General features: G+C 46.0%; 1 pseudogene across 1 annotated transcript in view; it reads left to right on the top strand.

Annotated features, from left to right (window-relative positions):
• The first annotated feature begins 1962 nt into the window (after positions 1-1962).
• The window catches only part of LOC311521716 (MLX-interacting protein-like), a 49884-nt pseudogene continuing 30882 nt past the window's right edge, over positions 1963-20964 (top strand). The window contains exon 1 of the transcript XR_014714696.1: positions 1963-3290. The product of XR_014714696.1 is annotated as an MLX-interacting protein-like (transcript). The remainder of the gene's footprint in view (positions 3291-20964) is intronic.

The following is a 20964-nucleotide window of genomic DNA, read 5'->3' on the forward strand; positions in this document are numbered from 1 at the left end:
GGAGAGGCTGAGGGATCTGGGATTGTTTAGTCTGCGGAAGAGAAGAATGAGGGGCGAAAAGGGGGGAGGGATAGCTTAGTGGTTTGAGCATTGGCCTGCTAAACCCAGGGTTGTGAGTTCAATCCTTGTGGGGGCCATTTAGGGATTTGTGGCATAAATTGGGGATTGGTCCTGCTTTGAGCAGGGGGTTGGACTAGATGACCTCCTGAGGTCCCTTCCAATCCTGATATTCTATGATTCTATGATTGGATAGCTGCTTTCAACTACCTGAAAGGGGGTTCCAAAGAGGATGGATCTAGGCTGTTCTCAGTGGTAGCAGATGACAGAACAAGGAATAATGGTCTCAAGTTGCTGTGGGGGAGATTTAGGTTGGATGTTAGGAAATACTTTTTCACTAAGAGGGTGGTGAAACACTGGAATGTGTTACCTAGGGAGGTGTTGGAATCTCCTTCCTTAGAGGTTTTTAAGGTCAGGCTTGACAAAGCCCTGGCTGGGATGATTTAACTGGGAATTGGTCCTGCTTTGAGCAGGGGGTTGGACTAGATGACCTCCTGAGGTCCCTTCCAACCCTGATATTCTTTGATTCTATGATTGCCCCCCTCAGAACCTCCAACCCCGCCCCTTGTCCCCTGACTGCCCCCTCCTGAGACCCTCCCCACCCTAACTGCCCCCCTAGGAACCTACCCCCTACCTGTCCTTTGACTGTCCCTACCCTTATCCACACCCCCGCCCTGTGACAGGAACCGCAGAACTCCCGACCGATCCAACCCTCCCCCTGCTCCCTGACTGCCTCCCCGGCCAGGACTCTCCTTATCATGCCCATGCCGGTCAGACGCTATCTCCACCTGGAGGCAAAACACGCTGCTGGGCTGCTGTGCACACAGCCCCTCCCCTGCAGAGTGCTGAGGCAGTGGGAGGCGCGGCGGCTGCTCACACGCCCGAGAGCTGCAGAACCCGAGCGCCGTGAGGGCGGAGCTGGGGGGCGCATGGGGGCCATCACCTGCATGCATTCGCTGCAGCCTGTAGGAGCCCCTGCGGGGGGTGGCGCTGGGCCGCAGCCTGGGCAGGAGGGGCAGGGGGCATGGCTGCACCCTGCTAGTGGCACCACCGCCTTTGCAGGGCTGCTGCCCCCGTGCGCTGCGCCAGCTCCTCCATGGCTGGAGCTCACCGCCTCCGCAAGCCGATGCCCTGGCTCTCCGGTGCCTCCGAAAGGTGGCTCCTCCCTGCCGAGCCAGGGCACTGCTGTTTGGCAACCCCAACCACTTGGCGCCCTAGGCAACTGCCTAGTTCACCTAGTGGTTGCACCGGCCCTGGGGCCGGGGCAGGGGTTTGGGGTGCAGGAGGGAGTGTGGGGTATGGAAAGGGGTGCGGTGTGCAGGAATGGTCTCAGGGCAAGGGATGGGGCAGAGGAGGGGTGCGGAGTGTATGAGGGGGCTCAGGGAAGGGGGTTGGGGTGCAGGAGCGGTGCAGACTGCAGGAGGGAGCTCAGGGCAGGGGGTTTGGGGTTTGGGGTGCAACAGGGAGCTCACAGCAGAGAGTTGGGGTGCACTGGGTGCAGGGTGCAGCAGAGGGCTCAGGGCAGGAGTGCAGGTAGGGGGCTCAGGGCAGGGAGTTGGGGGGCAGAGTGCCGGAAGGGTTCTGGCTCTGGCCCGGTGCCGCTTACCTAACATGGCTCCGGGGTGGCAGTGGCGCGCACCGGGGCCAGGGCAGGCTCCCTGCATGCCTGCCCTGGCCCCACATGGCACCACTCCAGGAAGCCACCAGAACCATGTCCCTGCGCGGCCCCTGGGGGAGGGGGGTGGGCACAGGGTTCTGCACACTGCCCTTGCCACGCCTCCAGGTACCTTCCCCGAAGCTCCCATTGGCCACGGTTCCCCCTTCCTGGCCAATGGGAGCTGTGGGGGGTGGTGCCTGAAGGCAAGGGCAATGCACAAAGCCCTCTGCCCCCCTACAGGAGCCCCGGGGATGTGCTGTTGGCTGCTTCTGAGAGTGGCCTGGGGCCTGCGGCACCACGGCAGGCAATCCTGCGGGCCAACCCAAGCTTGCCAACCCCTAGCATGGACAGAAGGGTGAAGGTGCAGGCTGGAAAGGGCAGTGAAAGTGGGAGACCGAGAGAGGGATGACATTTAAAAAGGAAAATTAAAAAAAATCATTTTGTTCTAAGCAAGGAAGGGGGCATTAATCTGCCCCTTATAAGAGGTGAATCTGGGCGTGGCTGGGACTCAGCCCTACTCCCTGTCTAGCCATGCAGGGTCTGCTTCCCTGCAGCCCCTCCTGGCTAGTCAAGGCTGTGGCCCCACTGAAAGCACTCAGGTTTTGGGAGGTGGCCCTGAGTGCCTGAACCCCACCAGCAGGCATGTGCAGATGAGCAGAATACGGGTGGAGAGAAACCGCTAGGCCAAGTGCTCCTGGCCTGGGATTTTGAGAGTCAAGTCACTGCCTATTTGGAAGCTAAGGGTCAGATTGGAGGGAGGGGAATAGTGTGTATGTGGGGGGTCTATTCAAGCTCCACCCACAACTCCAAGCTCCACCCAGTATCCCAGTGTAGCTTTGTCCTCAGCAGTGAAATAATTAACACTGTCACTAGGTTCCAGAGCTAACACTCCATGAACTCTGTCCCTCTTAACTCCCTGCACAAAGGGGCCTGACTCAGGGGTTCTGGGTGGGGGAAGCCTCTTCCATCCCCTAAATCCACTAACCCAGGGGCATGGTGCTGAGTGGACCCTATGCCAGGGCCCCTTGCACGAGGCTGTGGGGCGTGGAAAGGGGCTTTGGTCAGACTGGCCCCTCTCCCCAGCTCCACTGCGTCTCACAGCCTGCAGGGCTCAGGCACACAGAACCCCTTCCCTCCGCCTGCGGCCACAAGGATTAAGCCCCTACCAACAGTCTGGTTGCCTTGGCAACAGGGGCGTGGTGCCTTGGTGATTGTGGCATTGCCAGGTTGTTGCTAGGGGCGTGCCCTGGTTGCCCAGGATGTCGCGACCCCAGGTCATCCACAGTGGCCACTTCATGGTGTCGGAGCCGCATGCTGACCCCGAGCTGGATCCGGGGGGCAGGACTGCGGTGGGGAGCATGGCGGAGCGGGTGGGGGCTGTGGAGCTGGGGGCTAGTGGCCGGCGGGAGAGGGCTGGGGCAGGCAAGGGGACCGCAGTGCCCAGGGACGCCTACGACTTTAACACAGTCAACGCCTGCACGTGCCGGACCTACCGCTATGGCCCTCGTAGCAGCAGTGCCCTCAGCATCGACGCCTCTCTCACCAAGCTCTTTGAATGCATGATGCTCGCCTACAGGTGAGAGGGTGGAAAAACGAACCCTGGTGCTAGTGCCCCGGGGTGTGGATCCTGCTCGGGAGGGCTGGGGGTGTGAATCATGGTATTAGTGCCCCCGGGGCACAGATCCCACCGTGGACAGGAGCTGAGAGGGTGAGTTCTCTCACTGTAGTGCCTCACAGCCTGGATCTCAGTGGGGAGGGGGAGCTGGGAGTGTGACTCTCCAGTAGGAGTAGCAAGGTTATTTTACCTCTGTATTTGACATGGGTGTGACCTTCTGGAATCCTGTGTCCAGTTCTGGGGTCCACAATTCAAGAAGGATGTTGATTAATTGGAGAGCATTCAGAGAAGAGTCACAAGTATGATTAAAATATTAGAAAACATGCCATATAGTGAGAGACTCAAGGAGTTCAGTCTGTTTAGCTTAACAAAGAAAAGGTTAATTGGTGAGTTGATTATTGTCTATAAGTACCTACATGGGGAACAAATATTTAATAATGGGCTCTTCAATCTAGCAGAGAAAGGTAGAACATGATCTAGTGGCTAGATGTTGAAGCTAGACAAATTCAGACTGGAAATAAGGTCTGAATTTTTGCCTGTGAGAATAATTAACCACTGGAACAATTTACCAAGGCTAGTGGTGGATTTTCCATCGCTGGCAATTTGTAAATCAAGATTGGATGTTTTTCTAAAAGCTCTGATCTAGGAGTGATTTTTGGGGCAGTTCTCTGGCCTATATTAAACAGGAGATCAGACTAGAATGATCTGGCCTTGGAATCTATGAATCTATACAGAGGAAGCCATTTGTAAGCGTGACACTTCCTCACTGCTCTAACCTTTGCTCTCTTCATCATGCTAGTGCTGTAATTTCCTGCTCCAGGCCTCTGTGGTTTGTATACACTCAATACATCAGCTTTGCATTAGTATCTGCACTGGCTTGCATATATGGCAGCACATGGCACTGTACTGAAGAAGGGCTGCCTTTGCTCTGCCATTGTCAGATCAGGAAGTGGGAAAGAGCATCTCTTTCACGGGGCTGTATAGGTGGTTGCACAACGCTTGGATAAGTCAGACAGCATTTGTAGGCCCTCCTGAGAGGGAAGGAAATCTTTGGTGCAGATGCAAACAGTTCTGTCTGCTAGATTTCTTCAGGGCACCCCCCGTGCTGAGCCTGACTGTACATTTCCACCCTTTCAAAGCTTTTGCTTTAAGTTTAAGCTTAACTCTGAATTTGCTGCAATCGCTATGCTTGGCTTGTGGTTTTTTTATACTACAATATTCCTTATAGGGTGTTTGTTAAGTTACCACTGGAAACCCTCAACCGTAACAGAGATTTTGGTCAGGAAATTTCCATAATTTTATAAATAAGCCTAAGGTACTCAGTGAGAAGCCAGGGGTGTTAATTTTGAAAATAGCAGTAATTTACAGTTAATTAACAGCCCTGAATCCCTCCTCCATCCTCCAGAGCCCGAAGTATTTGATTTTTGTGTACGGTGTCAGTGCAAATTTAGAGGACTGTTTAGCCGGATTATCTCAGTTTGCACTGGGAGCATAGGCACAGTTTGGGATCTGAGAGACAGGGAATGACTTTGCGGGTGTTAATTGACTGTGAATTACAGCTAATTGGCCAGTTAGCACCCCCTGTTTTTCCCTCCCACCCCCCAAAACATCTAAAGTATTTGATCATGCCCTAAGATCCTCTGGATGGGAGGGCTGAAGGGTGGAATATCTCTCTGATCCACTACTTTTTAGCCACCCCCTACACCCCCACAGACTCGCTGCCAGTCACATACTTCCCCCCACCCCCTACACAACGTAACCTACTGCCAGTCAAATACCACCCCCACACCTCCTCCACAGCCTAACCCAGTGCCAGACAAATAACACCCTGACCCTGTGCACAGCCTAACCCCACTGCCAGTCACATACCACCCCCAACCCCCTACACGGCCTAACCCACTGCCAGTCACATGCCACCCCCACACGCCTCCACAGCCTAACCCAGTGCCAGACAAATAACACCCCAACCCCGTGCACAGCCTAACCCCACTGCCAGTCACAGTCCACCTCCATCCCCTACAGAGCCTAATCCACTGCCAATCACATACCACGCCCACCCTCCTACACAGGCTAATGCACACTGAGTCACATACCACCCCCCATATCTCTAGATAGCCCAACCCACTGCCAGACACATACCACCCCATCCCATTACACTGCCTAACCTACTCCCAGTCACATACCACCCCCACTGCCTACACAGCCTAACCCACTGCCAGTCACATACCATCCCCACCCCCTACATGGCCTAACCCACTGCCAGTCACATACCACCCCCCACACGCTTCCCCAGCCCAACCCACTGCCAGTCACATAACATCCCCCACATGCTTCCCCAGCCCAACCCACTGCCAATCACATACCACCCCCGCCCGCTAGACAGCCTAACCCACTGCCAGTCACATACCGCCCCCATATCCCTCCACAGCCTTATCCACTGCCATTTACTTTCCACCCTCCACATCCTAGCCCACTGCCAGTCATATATCACCCCTACACAGGCTAACCCCCTGCCAGTCATATACCATGACCAACACTACCACACACAGACAACCTGCAGTCTGCATTCCTGGAGCTGTGAGAGTGTGGAGCTGGCCTGGAGAAGACAGGCTCCATGCCCTGGGAACTCTTACATAGTGCACTGTGGATCTGGTCAAGGGTTTAAGAGGAGGTGGAGGGGTTGGGAGAGAGAAACTTTACTCATCCAGGTCTCCTGCATGAAATTCAGGGAGGTGTCCTCTGGGCCATCTGTTCACTAGCTTCCCGAAGCCAGTAGGAGACCAATGGAGCAACCAGCATGCATGATGCCATTGCCTGAAGTTTTTCTTAACTTCTTGGGGTCCCAGCCACATATCTGCGAGCATCTGTGGCTCCCCTTCCCTACAAACCTCGCTAGGGGGCATGGTGCCAGCTTCCTATTTACAGGTATGACAACTTGGAAAATTTCACAATGGAGTTCAGAAACTTGGTGCCTCTCAGTTCGTCTCTACTGGGCTCATGTTACAATCCACTGTGCTGTCCCATCCCCCCCCCCACTTCCTGGACCAGAGAGAGATCAAATCTAAAGCCATACAAGTGCTTTAAGAACAATCAGATGACTTTGATCAGCCTCTGATTTTCCCAGGCATCCTTTTGCCAGCTGCTTAGTGAATCCACTGCAGTTTGGGTGAGGGGAGCCTCATTTAGCCGGAACCCACTCCCCTAGTAGATTGAGAGCTAAAATTCCACTTACAGGGAATTTCCAGCTTGGGAAAGGAAGGTGGGTGAGGAAAGCTTGTCGGTGCCTGCTGTAGAGCAGCTCCCTGAATCCACCAGCCTCTGGCAACGCCTGCAATACCTTCCAGGCATCGGCAGGTCTCACTCTCTCTGCACAGGTTAGATTCACTGTTCCAGAAGGAATAATACACAGCAGCTTGTCAGATTCAACTCAGGATCTCCACTCTACATAACACATAGCACTTAAATATGGTGAAAACAAGAATAAGCTTATTATCATAGAATATCAGGGTTGGAAGGGACCTCAGGAGGTCATCTAGTCCAACCCCCTGCTCAAAGCAGGATCAATCCCCAATTTTTGCCCCAGATCCCTAAATGGCCCCCTCAAGGGTTGAACTCACAAGCCTGGGTTTAGCAGGCCAATGCTCAAACCACTGGGCTATCCCTCAAAGAACTGAGATTCATGTGACAGAGAGAGAATACTGGAAACAAACGGACATATAAAACAAAGTCATAACACATTTTCTAGAGACTGATCTTAACTAACAAGGCGTTTCCCTATCTCCTACATGGTCACTTACCCCGGCGTTTTCAGCTAGTTTGGCTGAGACCCTTTCTCATAAAATCAAACTCACTGGTGGCTTGTCCTCACAGGTTGAAGGAATGCCAGGGTGTCTCTCTGTACCCCCAAGTACATCCAATCAGACCTTCAATGCTCATCTGAAGATAGTGTTCCACCCTTGCTGTTCACCTTTTCCTGTTAATTTCCTGCTCAAATCTCTGTAAACTATGGATTAGCATTTTGTTCAGATTTTAAATGGACATTCATTGCCAATGATACAATCCTCAATTTGAAAACGTCTAGTCAGGGTGAGATAAGCATCTCTTCCCTCCTGCCTGCCATGAGTATGTGGGTTACCTTTTGGTGAACTGTCTTAAGTCGTAGACAACATAATTTTTAGTATATGTACATAGCTCTTCACATATTCTCTGTACATATATCTCACAAATGATTGGCAAGACCACTGTGACACAGGGTTTCATTAGAGACATTATATGACATTCTTTTGATGAACCCAGGGGATCCCTGTATTCCTGGGTGCTCCTGTGCCCCCGACAGTTGGTATGAAGAAGTCTTTGGGTCACACCTCCCCTCTTTCATTGATCCAGTAGGGTCAGCCAACTGCTGATCCATAGGCATCAGTGCAGAATCCTCTTGCCTGGACAGTGTATCTGCCACTGAATTTTCTCTACCTTTAAAGTAATTTTTATCTCTATACCTTTTGCATCATATAAATGTTGACAGGTTTCCACACACCCCCTTTTTTCTTTATGACCTACCCTCTAGCTCTCGTTTTTGGATGCATGCATTTTTGGCGTGGTTGGCCATTTTGAAAAAAAGGCTTTAATTTTTTTTTAATTTAATTTGTCTTTAATGCATTAGAACAAGTGAAAATATAGCTTTGATGTCTTTTCCTCATTTTTAGAGGAAAAGATGTTTTTTTACACATTTAGTGCAATTCTCAATACTATCAAGTAAACAGGTATACAAAGTCTGAATGACAGATAATAGAGAAGTGTTAACTTGCATTTTGAGAGAAAAATAATTTTAACACTGTATATTTCTAAATAAAGGCACTACATAATTTACAAAAATCTTAGTACAGTAATGACAGAATTCTCTCTCTCTCTCTGTATAACAGGCATTTTTAGAGAAAAATATTTTATAAGCAGTTAGTCAATTTTAAATAAAACCTTAAGGTCAAAGGAATAAAGGGAAAGCTTTATATAGAATAATGCATTTTTAGAGAAAAATATGGTTTTATGCATTTATTGTATTTTTAAAAGTCATTACATAATTTAAAAAATCTCAGTAACAACAGAATAAAGAAGTATGTGTGTATATATAAAAACATGCATTTTTAGAGGAAAATATTCTTTTTATGTTAGTGCATTTCTAAATAAAGTCATTAAATAATTGTACAAAGAGGAATAAAGGAGACGTATTAATACACATAAGCATACATTTTTAAAACAAATAATTGTATGCAGTTAGTACAATTCTAAATAAAGTTGATAAAACAATTGCACAGACATCATAAAGTATTAGCGATAGAGAGAGAAACTATACCCAGATAGCTTGTTACATACTCCAAGGGACAGACACGAGATAACCAAGAAAGTTTTAAAACAGAATGAAAGGAAAGAAGATAGAGAAAAGCATCTCACCCCACAGACTGTTTCTGTCCAAATGGCACAAATGTTCGTTGGCTGAGCCAATCAAAAGATATTCTTTAATCACGGGGTGTCTTAAGGAAACATATTGCATAAAATATTAAAATGCATCCCATTTTCCAGAATCACGCTGAGCACAGCACTTTATGGATTTATCCACTGATATTTAATTGACCCATATTTTCCTGTCATGGTGAACACAGTACTTTACTGGTTGTAACATATTAAAATGTAAATTAGAGGTAAAATACCAGTCAAAAGAGCATGCGTGTAGATTTCTTTTGCAATTAGCCATAAATTTAGCAATTAGCCTTATTTGGTTTGAACCCTGTACCAGGAATAAAATTTTCTCTTTCTTGGTAATGCCTTTAGCATTTGTCTTTAAAAAATGGAAGACTGAGCCTGTTGACTTAAGTTGCATTAGAGGCCTCTTAAATTTTGTAAACTTTTTGAAGGACTTATTAATAAATAAATAAATAAATAAATAAAATAAAGGGCAAACAACACACAAACACACAGCACCACTCACCCCTCCCTGCCACCCTGCTTCCCAAAAACAATTAAATATACAATGAAGCCAACTTGTGTACGATTTTATAGATAAACTTCTGTAAGCATACTCAAACCAGTTTTATATTTTATAGATAAGTCACCTTCCTACACACATTTTCATACTTGTTTTGTCAGCATTATTTTACACAAAATACACACAGCCTAACGTAAAAGAAATTGAGTGGTCTAAAATTGGTTAATACAGCCCGTGTTGACAAAATGCACAACTAGTTTAAACTATTTTACGTAAAAAGATAACTTTTAGTCAAAGATAAGAACGCTATTTCTCCCCCCACCCCAGCACAGAGCACTTACATCTACCCTTCCCTCCCCTTTCTCAAAACAATTAAGCATAGAATCATAGATTCAAACCAAATTGGAAACTGTTTTATAGATAAACTACCTTAAGCATAATTCCAGTTATGTTTGTTTTATAGATAAGTCACACACATTCATACTTGTTTTTCAGCATTGTTTTAGACAACACACAGACAGAGCTAACTAACAGGAAATCTAATGGCGTTGACAAAATGAAGAACTAGTTTAAACTGTTTTATGTAAAAAGAGTTGATAACACTTCACTACTTTTTCCACAAACTATGCCTTTTTTGTTGTAACTCTTTCAGAATATATGGTATGGAATGTCGATTAAATAAATTGATTAAACTTGGATTTAATAAGTAAAATAAAAGCAGAAACTGGGTATTAGGGAAAACTATTTTTGTATTTGAGAGGCAGTGGATACAAACAAAATATTCTTAAAATACCATGTATGTGACATGCCTTAGCAGTAAATATTTTGTATTATTAACTCATATGACACATTTAGTAAAACAAACAAAATTAAAAGTCACAAAACACACCCACAGAGTAACCCATGTTAACGGTAACATGACAATACGGAGCATTAGGATAAGAGAGGTGGTCTGGATTTTGAGCGACATTTTAACAACTGTTTGAAATCTTTATTTATTGAAACAATTTTGTATCTGGTTTCAGAGTAGCAGCCGTGTTAGTCTGTATTTGCAAAAAGAAAAGGAGTACTTGTAGCACCTTAGAGACTAACAAATTTATTTGAGTATAAGCTTTCGTGAGCTACAGCTCACTCCATAGGTCACGAAAGCTTATGCTCAAATAATTTTGTATCTGTTCATTGTTAGTTGTTGTGCTTTAGCAAGGGTGAACACGTGTCATACAGAAACTCTTCCCAACCTCATGAGGCATTATGTTATCCCTTTTTAAAAAATTTCTAAGTACTTTTCACAGTCAGAAAGAGTAAATAAATAACACTTACAAAAGCCTCAGGAGGAATGAATATCCATACTAGGGCAAAACTGCGAGACTGGTCCTTTCTGACAGAGATGGAAAAACATTAGAACATAATCAATATCCTTGTCTTTACAGCCTTAGTGATATTTTATAGAATTACCTCAAAAGCAGCAAAAACTTTTGTTTGTTAGTACCCCAAGACACACATTGGGGCTCTAAAAGAATTTCAGTACCTAAACATGAAGCATAAAAAGACTGATGGTGAGAGGGAAGCCAATGGCTACACTGTGCAACTACAGAGGTGCAAACTTCAAGTGTAAACTTTTTTTCTGATTGATAAAAAAGTCCTCTGATATAATCAAAATGCATCAGTGTCTTCACTTTTGTAGCAATTTTTATAGAACTTTCTGCAAAACAAATACTTTTTTCCCCATTTTATTTATCACATTGAAGTAGCTCCAAATAATTAAATTTTCCTGCCCTTACACAAAACTCTGCATTGTATATACTCCTGGGGGAATTTTGTGCCAAAAAGTTAAAAATTATGTGCCAAAAAATTAATTCTGTGCACAATCACTCGTATGTACTTATGTTTTTATGCACAGTATTTTAACATTCAGCATATTTTATTTGTCAAAATAACACAATCTAATCATGCCAGTTTCAATTATTTTGGTAATTTATTTCAAAATACCTGTCAGCAAGTAAGATTCAAGAAATGTTTTTTGACAAATAAATTCCTTACTAGGCATATTAATACAGAACTCTGAGTAATAATTCATTTAAACTACAATACAGAAACATATTTCTCGCAGCCCTCAGAAGCAGTGCAAAGGTTTGGGGGAATCAGGGATAATGGAGGAGCTGAGGGAGAGGGAAGTAATTGCTGGGAAGGAGCCTGGGAGTGAACATGGAGGTTGTTGGGTGTGGGTGGGAGAAGTATGGAACAGTTTTTTTTTGTTTTGTTTTTTTAGGGGAAACGATTGTTAGGGAGTTGGGGAGCCTTCCCAGGCAGACCCTGGCTGACCCCTAGCCTCCCCCATTCAGTCAGGCACATCTTCCCCTGTCCCCATGTAGCCCTGCACCTCCACCCTATGCCCCGGTATCCCTGCACCCTCACTCAGCCAGGCATAGCTGCCCCTATCATCATGTGTTCCTGCACCCCCACTTCCCATTCATCCAGGCATAGATGCTCCTGTCCCCATGTGTCCCTGCTTCCTCCTGTCCCCATGTGGTCCTGCACCTCCTCTCCCATTCAGCTCCTGGCTCAGTATTGTCACCCCACTAGCTTCTGTGCCCCTGCCCCAGTCTATTCCCCCACTAGCCCTTCTGCATCCCCATCTGTGTGACCCCCCAGCAGCCCTGTGTGCCCCGTTTGGTCTGTCCCCTCATATCCCGTGCCTCCTCACCTGGCCCTGCAGGCAGAGTGCTGTGAGGAAGGCAGCCTCTGCCCTGTCCTTCTCTGAGGCTGGCTGCTCCAGCCTGTGAGTCAGCTGACTTCTCTTCTGGTGCCACATCAGCCCCTGGTGGGTGAAGGGTGTAATTGCAGCTTTCCTTCACCTCCCCATCAGAATCAATTATTCTGTGGGGAAAAATAATCTGCGGGGACATTAATTCTGCGCTTGCGCTTTGCTCTACGAATATGCATAGTGCCTTTAAAACTGTAACCTCTATCAATCCCACCCCTGTCCCCACCTCACCTCTCAAAAACATTTTGCTTTTGTCTTAATCAAAGAGGAAGAGATATAGTGCAATAGAAATTACAGTGTTTAAAATCTACACTGTCCCAAACTTTAAACAATGGTATTTGCTTGGGTTTAAAGTTTTGCCTAAATGAAATGCCCAATATATAGAAAAGCCCAACAGAAGAAAAACATCTCTAAAGGCAGTTTACAAAGATGGGACATAGGCCTATTAATAGGCTCATCACTTGTAAATTGTTAAGAAAGCTCCTGTCAGGGTTCCCTTCCCACTCTGAACTCTAGGGTACAGAAGTGGGGACCCGCATGAAAGACCCCCTAAGCTTATTTCTACCAGTTTAGGTTAAAAACTTCCCCAAGGCATAAATTCTTCCTTGTCCTTGGAACAGTATCGCTGCCACCACCAAGTGAGTTAGACAAAGATTTAGGAAAAGGACCACTTGGAGTTCCTGTTTCCCCAAAATATCTCCCCAAGCCTCTTTACCTCCTTTCCTGGGGAGGCTTGAGAGTAAACCAGGTGAGCACAGACCAGACCCTTGGGTTTTTAGGACATAAAAAACCCCAATCAGATTCTTAAAAACAGAACTTTTAATATAAAGAAAAAAAGCAAAAGAAACCTCTGTAAAATCAGGGTGGAAAATAATTTTACAGGGTAATAAGATTTAAAACACAGAGGATTCCCCTTGAGGCAAAACTTTAAAGTTACAAAAACCAGGAATAAACCTTCCTCTTAGCATAGGGAAAATTCACAAGCTAAAATGAAAGATACTCTAACACATTTCCTTGCTATTACTTACTATTTCTGTAATTTTAGATGTATCAGTCAGTAGGAGCTGGACTACTTGCTTGGTCTCTCTCTTTGTCTCCAGAGAGAACAACAGAAACACAAAACAAAAACCTTCCCCAACAGATTTGAAAGTATCTTCTCCCCTTATTGGTCCTTTTGGTCAGGTGCCAACCAGTTTATCTGAGCTTCTTAACCCTTTACAGGTAAAGGAGGGATTTTGTGCTACCCTTAGCTGTATGTTTATGACAGCTCCAAATTCCAGTGTACATATAAAACCTCTCCACTAAGGATTTTTAGGCTTGGTCTGTGCCTAAAATTTAGGTTGATCTAGCTGTATTGCTCAGGGGTGTGAAAAAGTCACGCTCCTGAGGGCTTCCCTGTGTTTAAAATACTGCAGTGGCACAGCTGTTGCGCTTCAATGAAGATGATACCTATACCAACTGGGAGAGGTTCTCCCTGTTGATGTAGGTACTCTGCCTTTTCAAGAGGCAGTAGCTAGGAATTCTCCTGTTGACCTAGCACTGTCTACACCGGGGATTAGATCAGTTTAACTTCATTACTCAGGGATGTGTATTTTTCACACTCCTGAGCGACAGAGTTATACCAATAATATTTATTATTATCACAGGTTCTTCCCTTCAGGCAGCTACACAGCCAATTGTTTTTGAGTATGGGATTCATGAGACACACAACAGATATAGATAAATGCTTTATTTAACATCCAAATAAGTCCATTCATTAATATAGCAAAAGAACATGAACCTCCAAACAGAGAGATAGCTTTTAGGATTATGAACAAACTCATATATTCCTAAAATGGAGGAAAACAAAGATCGAAAGAATCATCGAGCACATCAGAGAACAGGTCCTGTTTCAGTTGACATCGTTTTGGGAAGCCCATCTATCCAAGGGCTTAGGGATCGAGTAGTCAATAGGCAGACCGTGAGCCAAATCTGGACTGCCAGACATTTATGAACGGACCCCAAAATATTTGTATTTACTTATTATCATCATTATTGTTATTATTTTTTATTATTTTCTCTGGAGGTTGGATCCTGACTATACCTTGACCAAGAAATTTGGACCTTGACAAAAAAATAATTGACTATTGCTGGCTTAGGGTAAATCTTTAGATCTTTATACCCTTAAGTTATATAACCCACATGGATCTTTCCATGACCATAATAAACTTAAACCTGCCTTTTGTCCAGGTGTGGTGGTCTAGGTGACCATAATTAGGTTTCTGATGACTGACCCATTTTGCCGCTTAACATCATTATAATATAACTTTTAAGCAATATAGCAAAAACATTCAGGACAGGTTTGTAGGTCAACAATCTGTACATGCGTTTCATCATGATATCGTTAACCACTGTGACACCAGCCTTTATTTGAGACGTCACATGACGTTCTTTGGTGAATCAGAACGTACATACCAGACAAAGGAGATTCTTGTAACACCTGTGTACTCCCTTTGTGCCCCATGCCAGTTGGCATGAAGAGGTTCATGGCTCACACCTCTCCTCTTACATTGATGCAGTAGGTTGGTTGGTTCAGAAGCCTCTTGTCTGGACAATGAGTCTGCCACTATATTATCACTATTTATTACCCCACATCTATATTAAGACTGGACTTGTCTTTTAGACTGGGGTATAGGCCAGGCAATGATGGATTCCACTTCCAAGAGATCTGGTGAAATTTGACCCTCCTACCCAATGCCCCAAACGAGGGACTTTGACTGTTCATATTTTGCATTTTGATACTTTCACAGTGAGACGTGCATTTCTGAGTTTTGTTAGCATGATTCCCAAGTGGTTTTTATGATCTGACATTCTTTCAGACTGCTCCCTGTGCTCCTCTCTCTTTCTTGTTCTTCTGCATTGTGAATCCTTCCCTCCACTCTTTTTGCCCTCTGCTGGGATCTAGCAAATGTGTTCTTCCTTGGAGGTTTGCCAGGTGTTTAGCACTGATAGCCCCTCTCTCTGCGAGGGCTGTGCAGTGCCAGGTGCTTGGAGAACAAGCCCAGGGCACTGATCAAACTGGGATTCAAAATATAGTTTCTAATGCTTTCTCATGTTCTGCTGCTGCAGTAAAAACGCCTGCCTCGCAATCTCACAGAGTCCTAGAGTCATAGACTTTAAGGTCAGAAGGGACCATTATGATCATCTAGTCTGACCTCCTGTACAATGCAGGCCACAGAATTTCACCCACCCACTCACTCCTGTAATAAACCCCAAACCTATGTCTGAGCTATTGAAGTCCTCAAATCATTGTTTAAAGACTTCAAGGTACGGAGAATCCTCCAGTAAGTGACCCATGCCCCACGCTGCAGAGGAAGGCAAAGAAACCCCAGAGCCTCTGCCAATCTGCCCTGGAGGAGAATTCCTTCCCGACCCCAAATATGGCAATCAGCTAAACCCTGAGCATGTGGGCTAGACTCACCAGCCAAACATCCAGGAAAGAATTCTCTGTAGTAACTCAGATCCCACCCCATCTAACATCCCATCACAGACCATTGGGCATATTTATCGCTAATAGTCAAAGATCAATTAATTGCCAAAAATTAAGCTATCCTATCATATCATCCCCTCCATAAACTTATCAAGCTTAGTTTTGAAGCCAGATATGTCTTTTGCCTCCTCTGCTCCCCTTGGAAGGCTGGTTTCAGAGTAGCAGCCGTGTTAGTCTGTATTCGCAAAAAGAAAAGGAGTATTTGTGGCACCTTAGAGACTAACAAATTTATTTGAGCATAAACTTTCGTGAGCTACAGCTCACTTCATCGGATGCATTCAGTGGAAAATACAGTGGGGAGATTTATATACATAGAGAATATGAAACAATGGGTGTTACCATACAGACAGACAGAGACAAACACCTACAAGATCTCTGTCAAGCTTTCTTACAACTACAATACCCACCTGCAGAAGTAAAGAAACAGATTGATAGAGCCAGAAGAGTTCCCAGAAGTTACCTACTACAGGACAGGCCTAACAAAGAAAATAACAGAACGCCACTAGCCGTCACCTTCAGCCCCCAACTAAAACCCCTCCAACGCATTATTAAGGATCTACAACCTATCCTAAAGGATGACCCAACACTCTCACAAATCTTGGGAGACAGGCCAGTCCTTGCCTACAGACAGCCCCGCAACCTGAAGCAAATACTCACCAACAACCACATACCACACAACAGAACCACTAACCCAGGAAGTTATCCTTGCAACAAAGCCCGTTGCCAACTGTGCCCACATATCTATTCAGGGGACACCATCACAGGGCCTAATAACATCAGCCACACTATCAGAGGCTCGTTCACCTGCACATCCACCAATGTGATATATGCCAATATGTGCCAGCAATGCCCCTCTGCCATGTACATTGGTCAAACTGGACAGTCTCTACGTAAAAGAATAAATGGACACAAATCAGATGTCAAGAATTGTAACATTCATAAACCAGTCGGAGAACACTTCAATCTCTCTGGTCACGCGATCACAGACATGAAGGTCGCTATCTTAAAACAAAAAAACTTCAAATCCAGACTCCAGCGAGAAACTGCTGAATTGGAATTCATTTGCAAATTGGATACTATTAATTTAGGCTTAAATAGAGACTTGGAGTGGCTAAGTCATTATGCAAGGTAGCCTGTTTCCTCTTGTTTTTTCCTACCCCCCCCCCCCCCAGATGTTCTGGTTTAACTTGGATTTTAACTTGAAGAGTGGTCAGTTTGGATGAGCTATTACCAGCAGGAGAGTGAGTTTGTGTGTGTATGGGGGTGGGGGGATGTGAGAACCTGGATTTATGCAGGAAATAGCCCAGCTTGATTGTCATGCACATTGTGTAAAGAGTTGTCACTTTGGATGGGCTATCACCAGCAGGAGAGTGAATTTGTGTGGGGGGGTGGAGGGTGAGAAAACCTGGATTTGTGCTGGAAATCACTTTAGATAAGCTATTACCAGCAGGACAGTGGGGTGGGAATAGGTATTGTTTCATATTCTCTGTGTATATATAAAGCCTGCTGCAGTTTCCACGATATGCATCTGAGGAAGTGAGCTGTAGCTCACGAAAGCTTATGCTCTAATAAATTGGTTAGTCTCTAAGGTGCCACAAGTCCTCCTTTTCTTTTTGCGAATACAGACTAACACGGCTGCTACTCTGAAACCATACACACTGTAACCATAGTGATCATTTAAGGTGAGCTATTACCAGCAGGAGAGCAGGGGGGAAAAAACCTTTTGTAGTGATAATCAAGGTGGGCCATTTCCAGCAGTTGACAAGAACGTCTGAGGAACAGTGGAGGGTGGGGGTGGGGTGGATAAACATGGGGAAATAGTTTTACTTTGTGTAATGACCCATCCACTCCCAGTCTCTATTCAAGCCTAAGTTAATTGTATCCAGTTTGCAAATTAATTCCAATTCAGCAGTCTCTTGAGTCTGTTTTTGAAGTTTTTTTGTTGAAGTATTGCCACTTTTAGGTCTGTAATCGAGTGACCAGAGAGACTGAAGTATTCTCCGACTGGTTTTTGAATGTTATAATTCTTGACGTTTGATTTGTGTCCATTTATTCTTTTACGTAGATACTGTCTGGTTTGGCCAATGTACATGGCAGAGGGGCATCGCTGGCCCATGATGGCATATATCACATTGGTAGATGCGCAGATGAACGAGCCTCTGATAGTGTGGCTGATGTGATTAGGCCCTATGATGGTGTCCCCTGAATAGATATGTGGACACAGTTGGCAATGGGCTTTGTTGCAAGGATAGGTTCCTGGGTTAGTGGTTCTGTTGTGTGGTGTGTGGTTGCTTCAGGTTGGGGGGCTGTCTGTAAGCAAGGACTGGCCTGTCTCCCAAGATCTGTGAGAGTGATGGGTCGTCCTTCAGGATAGGTTGTAGATCCTTGATGATGCGTTGGAGAGGTTTTAGTTGGGGGCTGAAGGTGATGGCTAGTGGCGTTCTGTTATTTTCTTTGTTGGGCCTGTCCTGTAGTAGGTGACTTCTGGGTACTCTTCTGTCTCTGTCAATCTGTTTCTTCACTTCAGCAGGTGGGTACTGTAGTTGTAAGAATGCTTGATAGAGATCTTCTAGGTGTTTGTCTCTGTCTGAGGGGTTGGAGCAAATGTGGTTGTATCGTAGAGCTTGGCTGTAGACAATGGATCGTGTGGTGTGGTCTGGATGAAAGCTGGAGGCATGTAGGTAGGAATAGCGGTCAGTAGGTTTCTGGTATAGGAAACTTCACTCCTCTGTTGGTTAGAAACCTTCATCTAATTTCAAGTCTAAACTTCCTGATGGCCAGTTTATATCCATTTGTTCTTGTGTCCACATTGGTACCTCACTGACATACTCAAGTACTTGCTGAATTAAAAATCCTGGATTTGTCACTGAGCTCCATCAAAGTTTGCTGCCACCTTGAACCACATGACACTGGGAGGAGATGGGGGTTGCCCCGGTCCACCAGGAGGGAGCATCAAGCAGCACTGGAAGGGGAGTGGGGACTGGCACGTTTGGGCCATGGATGTGGGATTCATTATTTCAGGACATAAACCCTTGCTAGCTTCAATTTTGTGGTGCTCATGCCATTTTGAGCATGTCAGGAATAAAGCCAAGCAGGCAGAGAACTAAGGATGCTGGCCAGGAATGGACACATCTGTCCTCCCGCAGAACATTGTCTGCCTAACATGGCAGTACCCAGCCAGTACATGGATAGGAGTTGTTTACATCCCCCTATAGAGCCGGAACCTAGACAGATTATTGTAACACAGCACATAACCCTTAATGGTTGAGGCCCGTTCCGCATTGTCAAGCTGGATCTCAGGGGCTATCTCCAGCACTGGCTTTCCGTAGGTCTTTGGTTCAGCGCTTGGTGTGCCAAAGAGATCTTGGCTGTCTGGGGGAATCTCCTGAGAGTCCGTGATAGACAGGGTGCCTCTTGATGGCATGGGCAAACAATCCAGCATACAGGGGTTCCGCAGTGGGTACCCTGGCAAAAATCCAGTCCAGCTCCTCACAGTGAGTGCATGTCCTGGGAGGTCTTGGTTTTGCAATTCTGATGGAGCTCCTGGTGATGGGCCTTATCCCAAGAGTGCCCCTTCTCCTGCATATGCTGCCATAGCCACTCCTAGATCTGCGTTATGGTGATTCTTGGGTAGATGGAACTGGACATGCTTTCCATCCCATAGAAGTCCCAGACCTCTGGATGGCATCACACGGATCCATGGGGTGGTGTATGGGGTGAGCCAGGGTGTCTGATGGGGGATACTGACCTGTTCTGTACGGGATGTATGGAAGTACAGGGCATAGCTTGCTATAATGGATTGGGGGATGTGAGCTTGCCACGAGCTGTGATCGCAAAGGTGCATATTTGATCTGTGATCGCAAAGGTGCTGGTATTTAACCTAGGTGTGTGTGTGTGACATATGGTCAATATGTTCCTGGAGCAGTGGAGGGCATACAAGTCATAGAGTTTAAGGCCAGAAGGGACCATTAGATCATGTGAAGTAATTCATTATGGGAGGGCTATCTGAAGCAGTGTAGATAATCCAAAATTGGGATGCATCCACACAAACCTTACAGCTCATTCTGGAATACAGTTATGTCACTTCCAAAGCAGGGCTCTCCAGGGTCAGTCCAGGAAACTTGTGGCAGTGAAATGTGGGCACTGAGGAAGGCTGAAGAGCAGCAGAAGGATGTTTTTGATTCTTGTTGTCTTCGTCAGCTGTTCCATATCAAGTGGCAGGGCAAGATTAGCAATAGGGAGATTCATAGTTGAACTGTCACCATCAGCGCAGGTTCAGGCTCAGTGGCTTTCTTGATACAGACATATTACTAGGATGGAAGACCAACAAATTATTAAGTGTGTTTACCAAGGAATGTCACTACATGGCCAGCGGTCACATGGACACCAAAAGGTTTGGTGGCGCAGGAAGACCTCTGATGATGGACACAGACTGAACATACAGCTAGACGGTCTTATGGACCTAGGTAGAGACTGAGCTAAGTGGCATGCAGTTTGCCTTTGTGGCTTACCCTTATGATGTGGATGATGATAACTTCCAGCACAGGATAAGACATCAGATAATGATGAAAAAAGAACTTGTGTGTTTGGATGCAAGGCAGTCTGTGCCAAAAAAACTAGATCCATCAAAGAAACATCCCCACGTGGAGAAGCCCTGAGAGTCTTTGCATTTCTTAATGCCCTTCATCTCCTGGGGCATGTCTTCACTGCACAGTTAGCTCTGGGTGATTGGCACCCAGGTTGGCTTGGCCCAGGTGTCATGTCCTAACTGTTTCTGCACTTGCCTGTGTATGTCAGATTGAGTATCCCCTGGTTCTTTGTGCTGAGACACTCAGATTCTTTCCAAGTCAGGTGTGTCAGTTGCAGCAGAATTTGTCTGTCTTTGTGGGGAATTGTGTGAAGGCATTGGAGGACTATCAGCACTCAAATTATTTAGCCTGCATCCTCACTGCAAAATGGGTGGGTTCCAGCCCAAATTATACCAGAGCCTGGGTTCTAACTTATTCCCATAGTTGGATCAGCTAGCCTAGGCTTGAAGCATCTCCAAACGCAGGTCAGAGGTTTTCCTGTGTGTGGATGGGGAGAAATTGGGGTCTGTACGGGATCCATGGGGTGGTATACGGGATGAGCCGGGGTGTCTGGTGGGGGATACTGACCTGTTCTTTACAGGATCCATGGGTGGTGTATAGGGTGAGCGGGGGTGTCCGGTGTGAAATACGGACTTGCTCTGTACGGGATCCATGAGGTGGAGTATGGGGTGAGCGGGGGTATCTGGTGGAGGATACTGACCTGCTCTGTAGGGGATCCATGGGGTGCCTGGTTGGTGGGATACTGACCTGCTCTGTACAGGATTCCTGTCCCTTCT

Source organism: Lepidochelys olivacea (assembly GCF_965140295.1).
Source record: "Lepidochelys olivacea isolate rLepOli2 genome assembly, chromosome: 6".
NCBI classification, from domain to species: domain Eukaryota; kingdom Metazoa; phylum Chordata; order Testudines; family Cheloniidae; genus Lepidochelys; species Lepidochelys olivacea.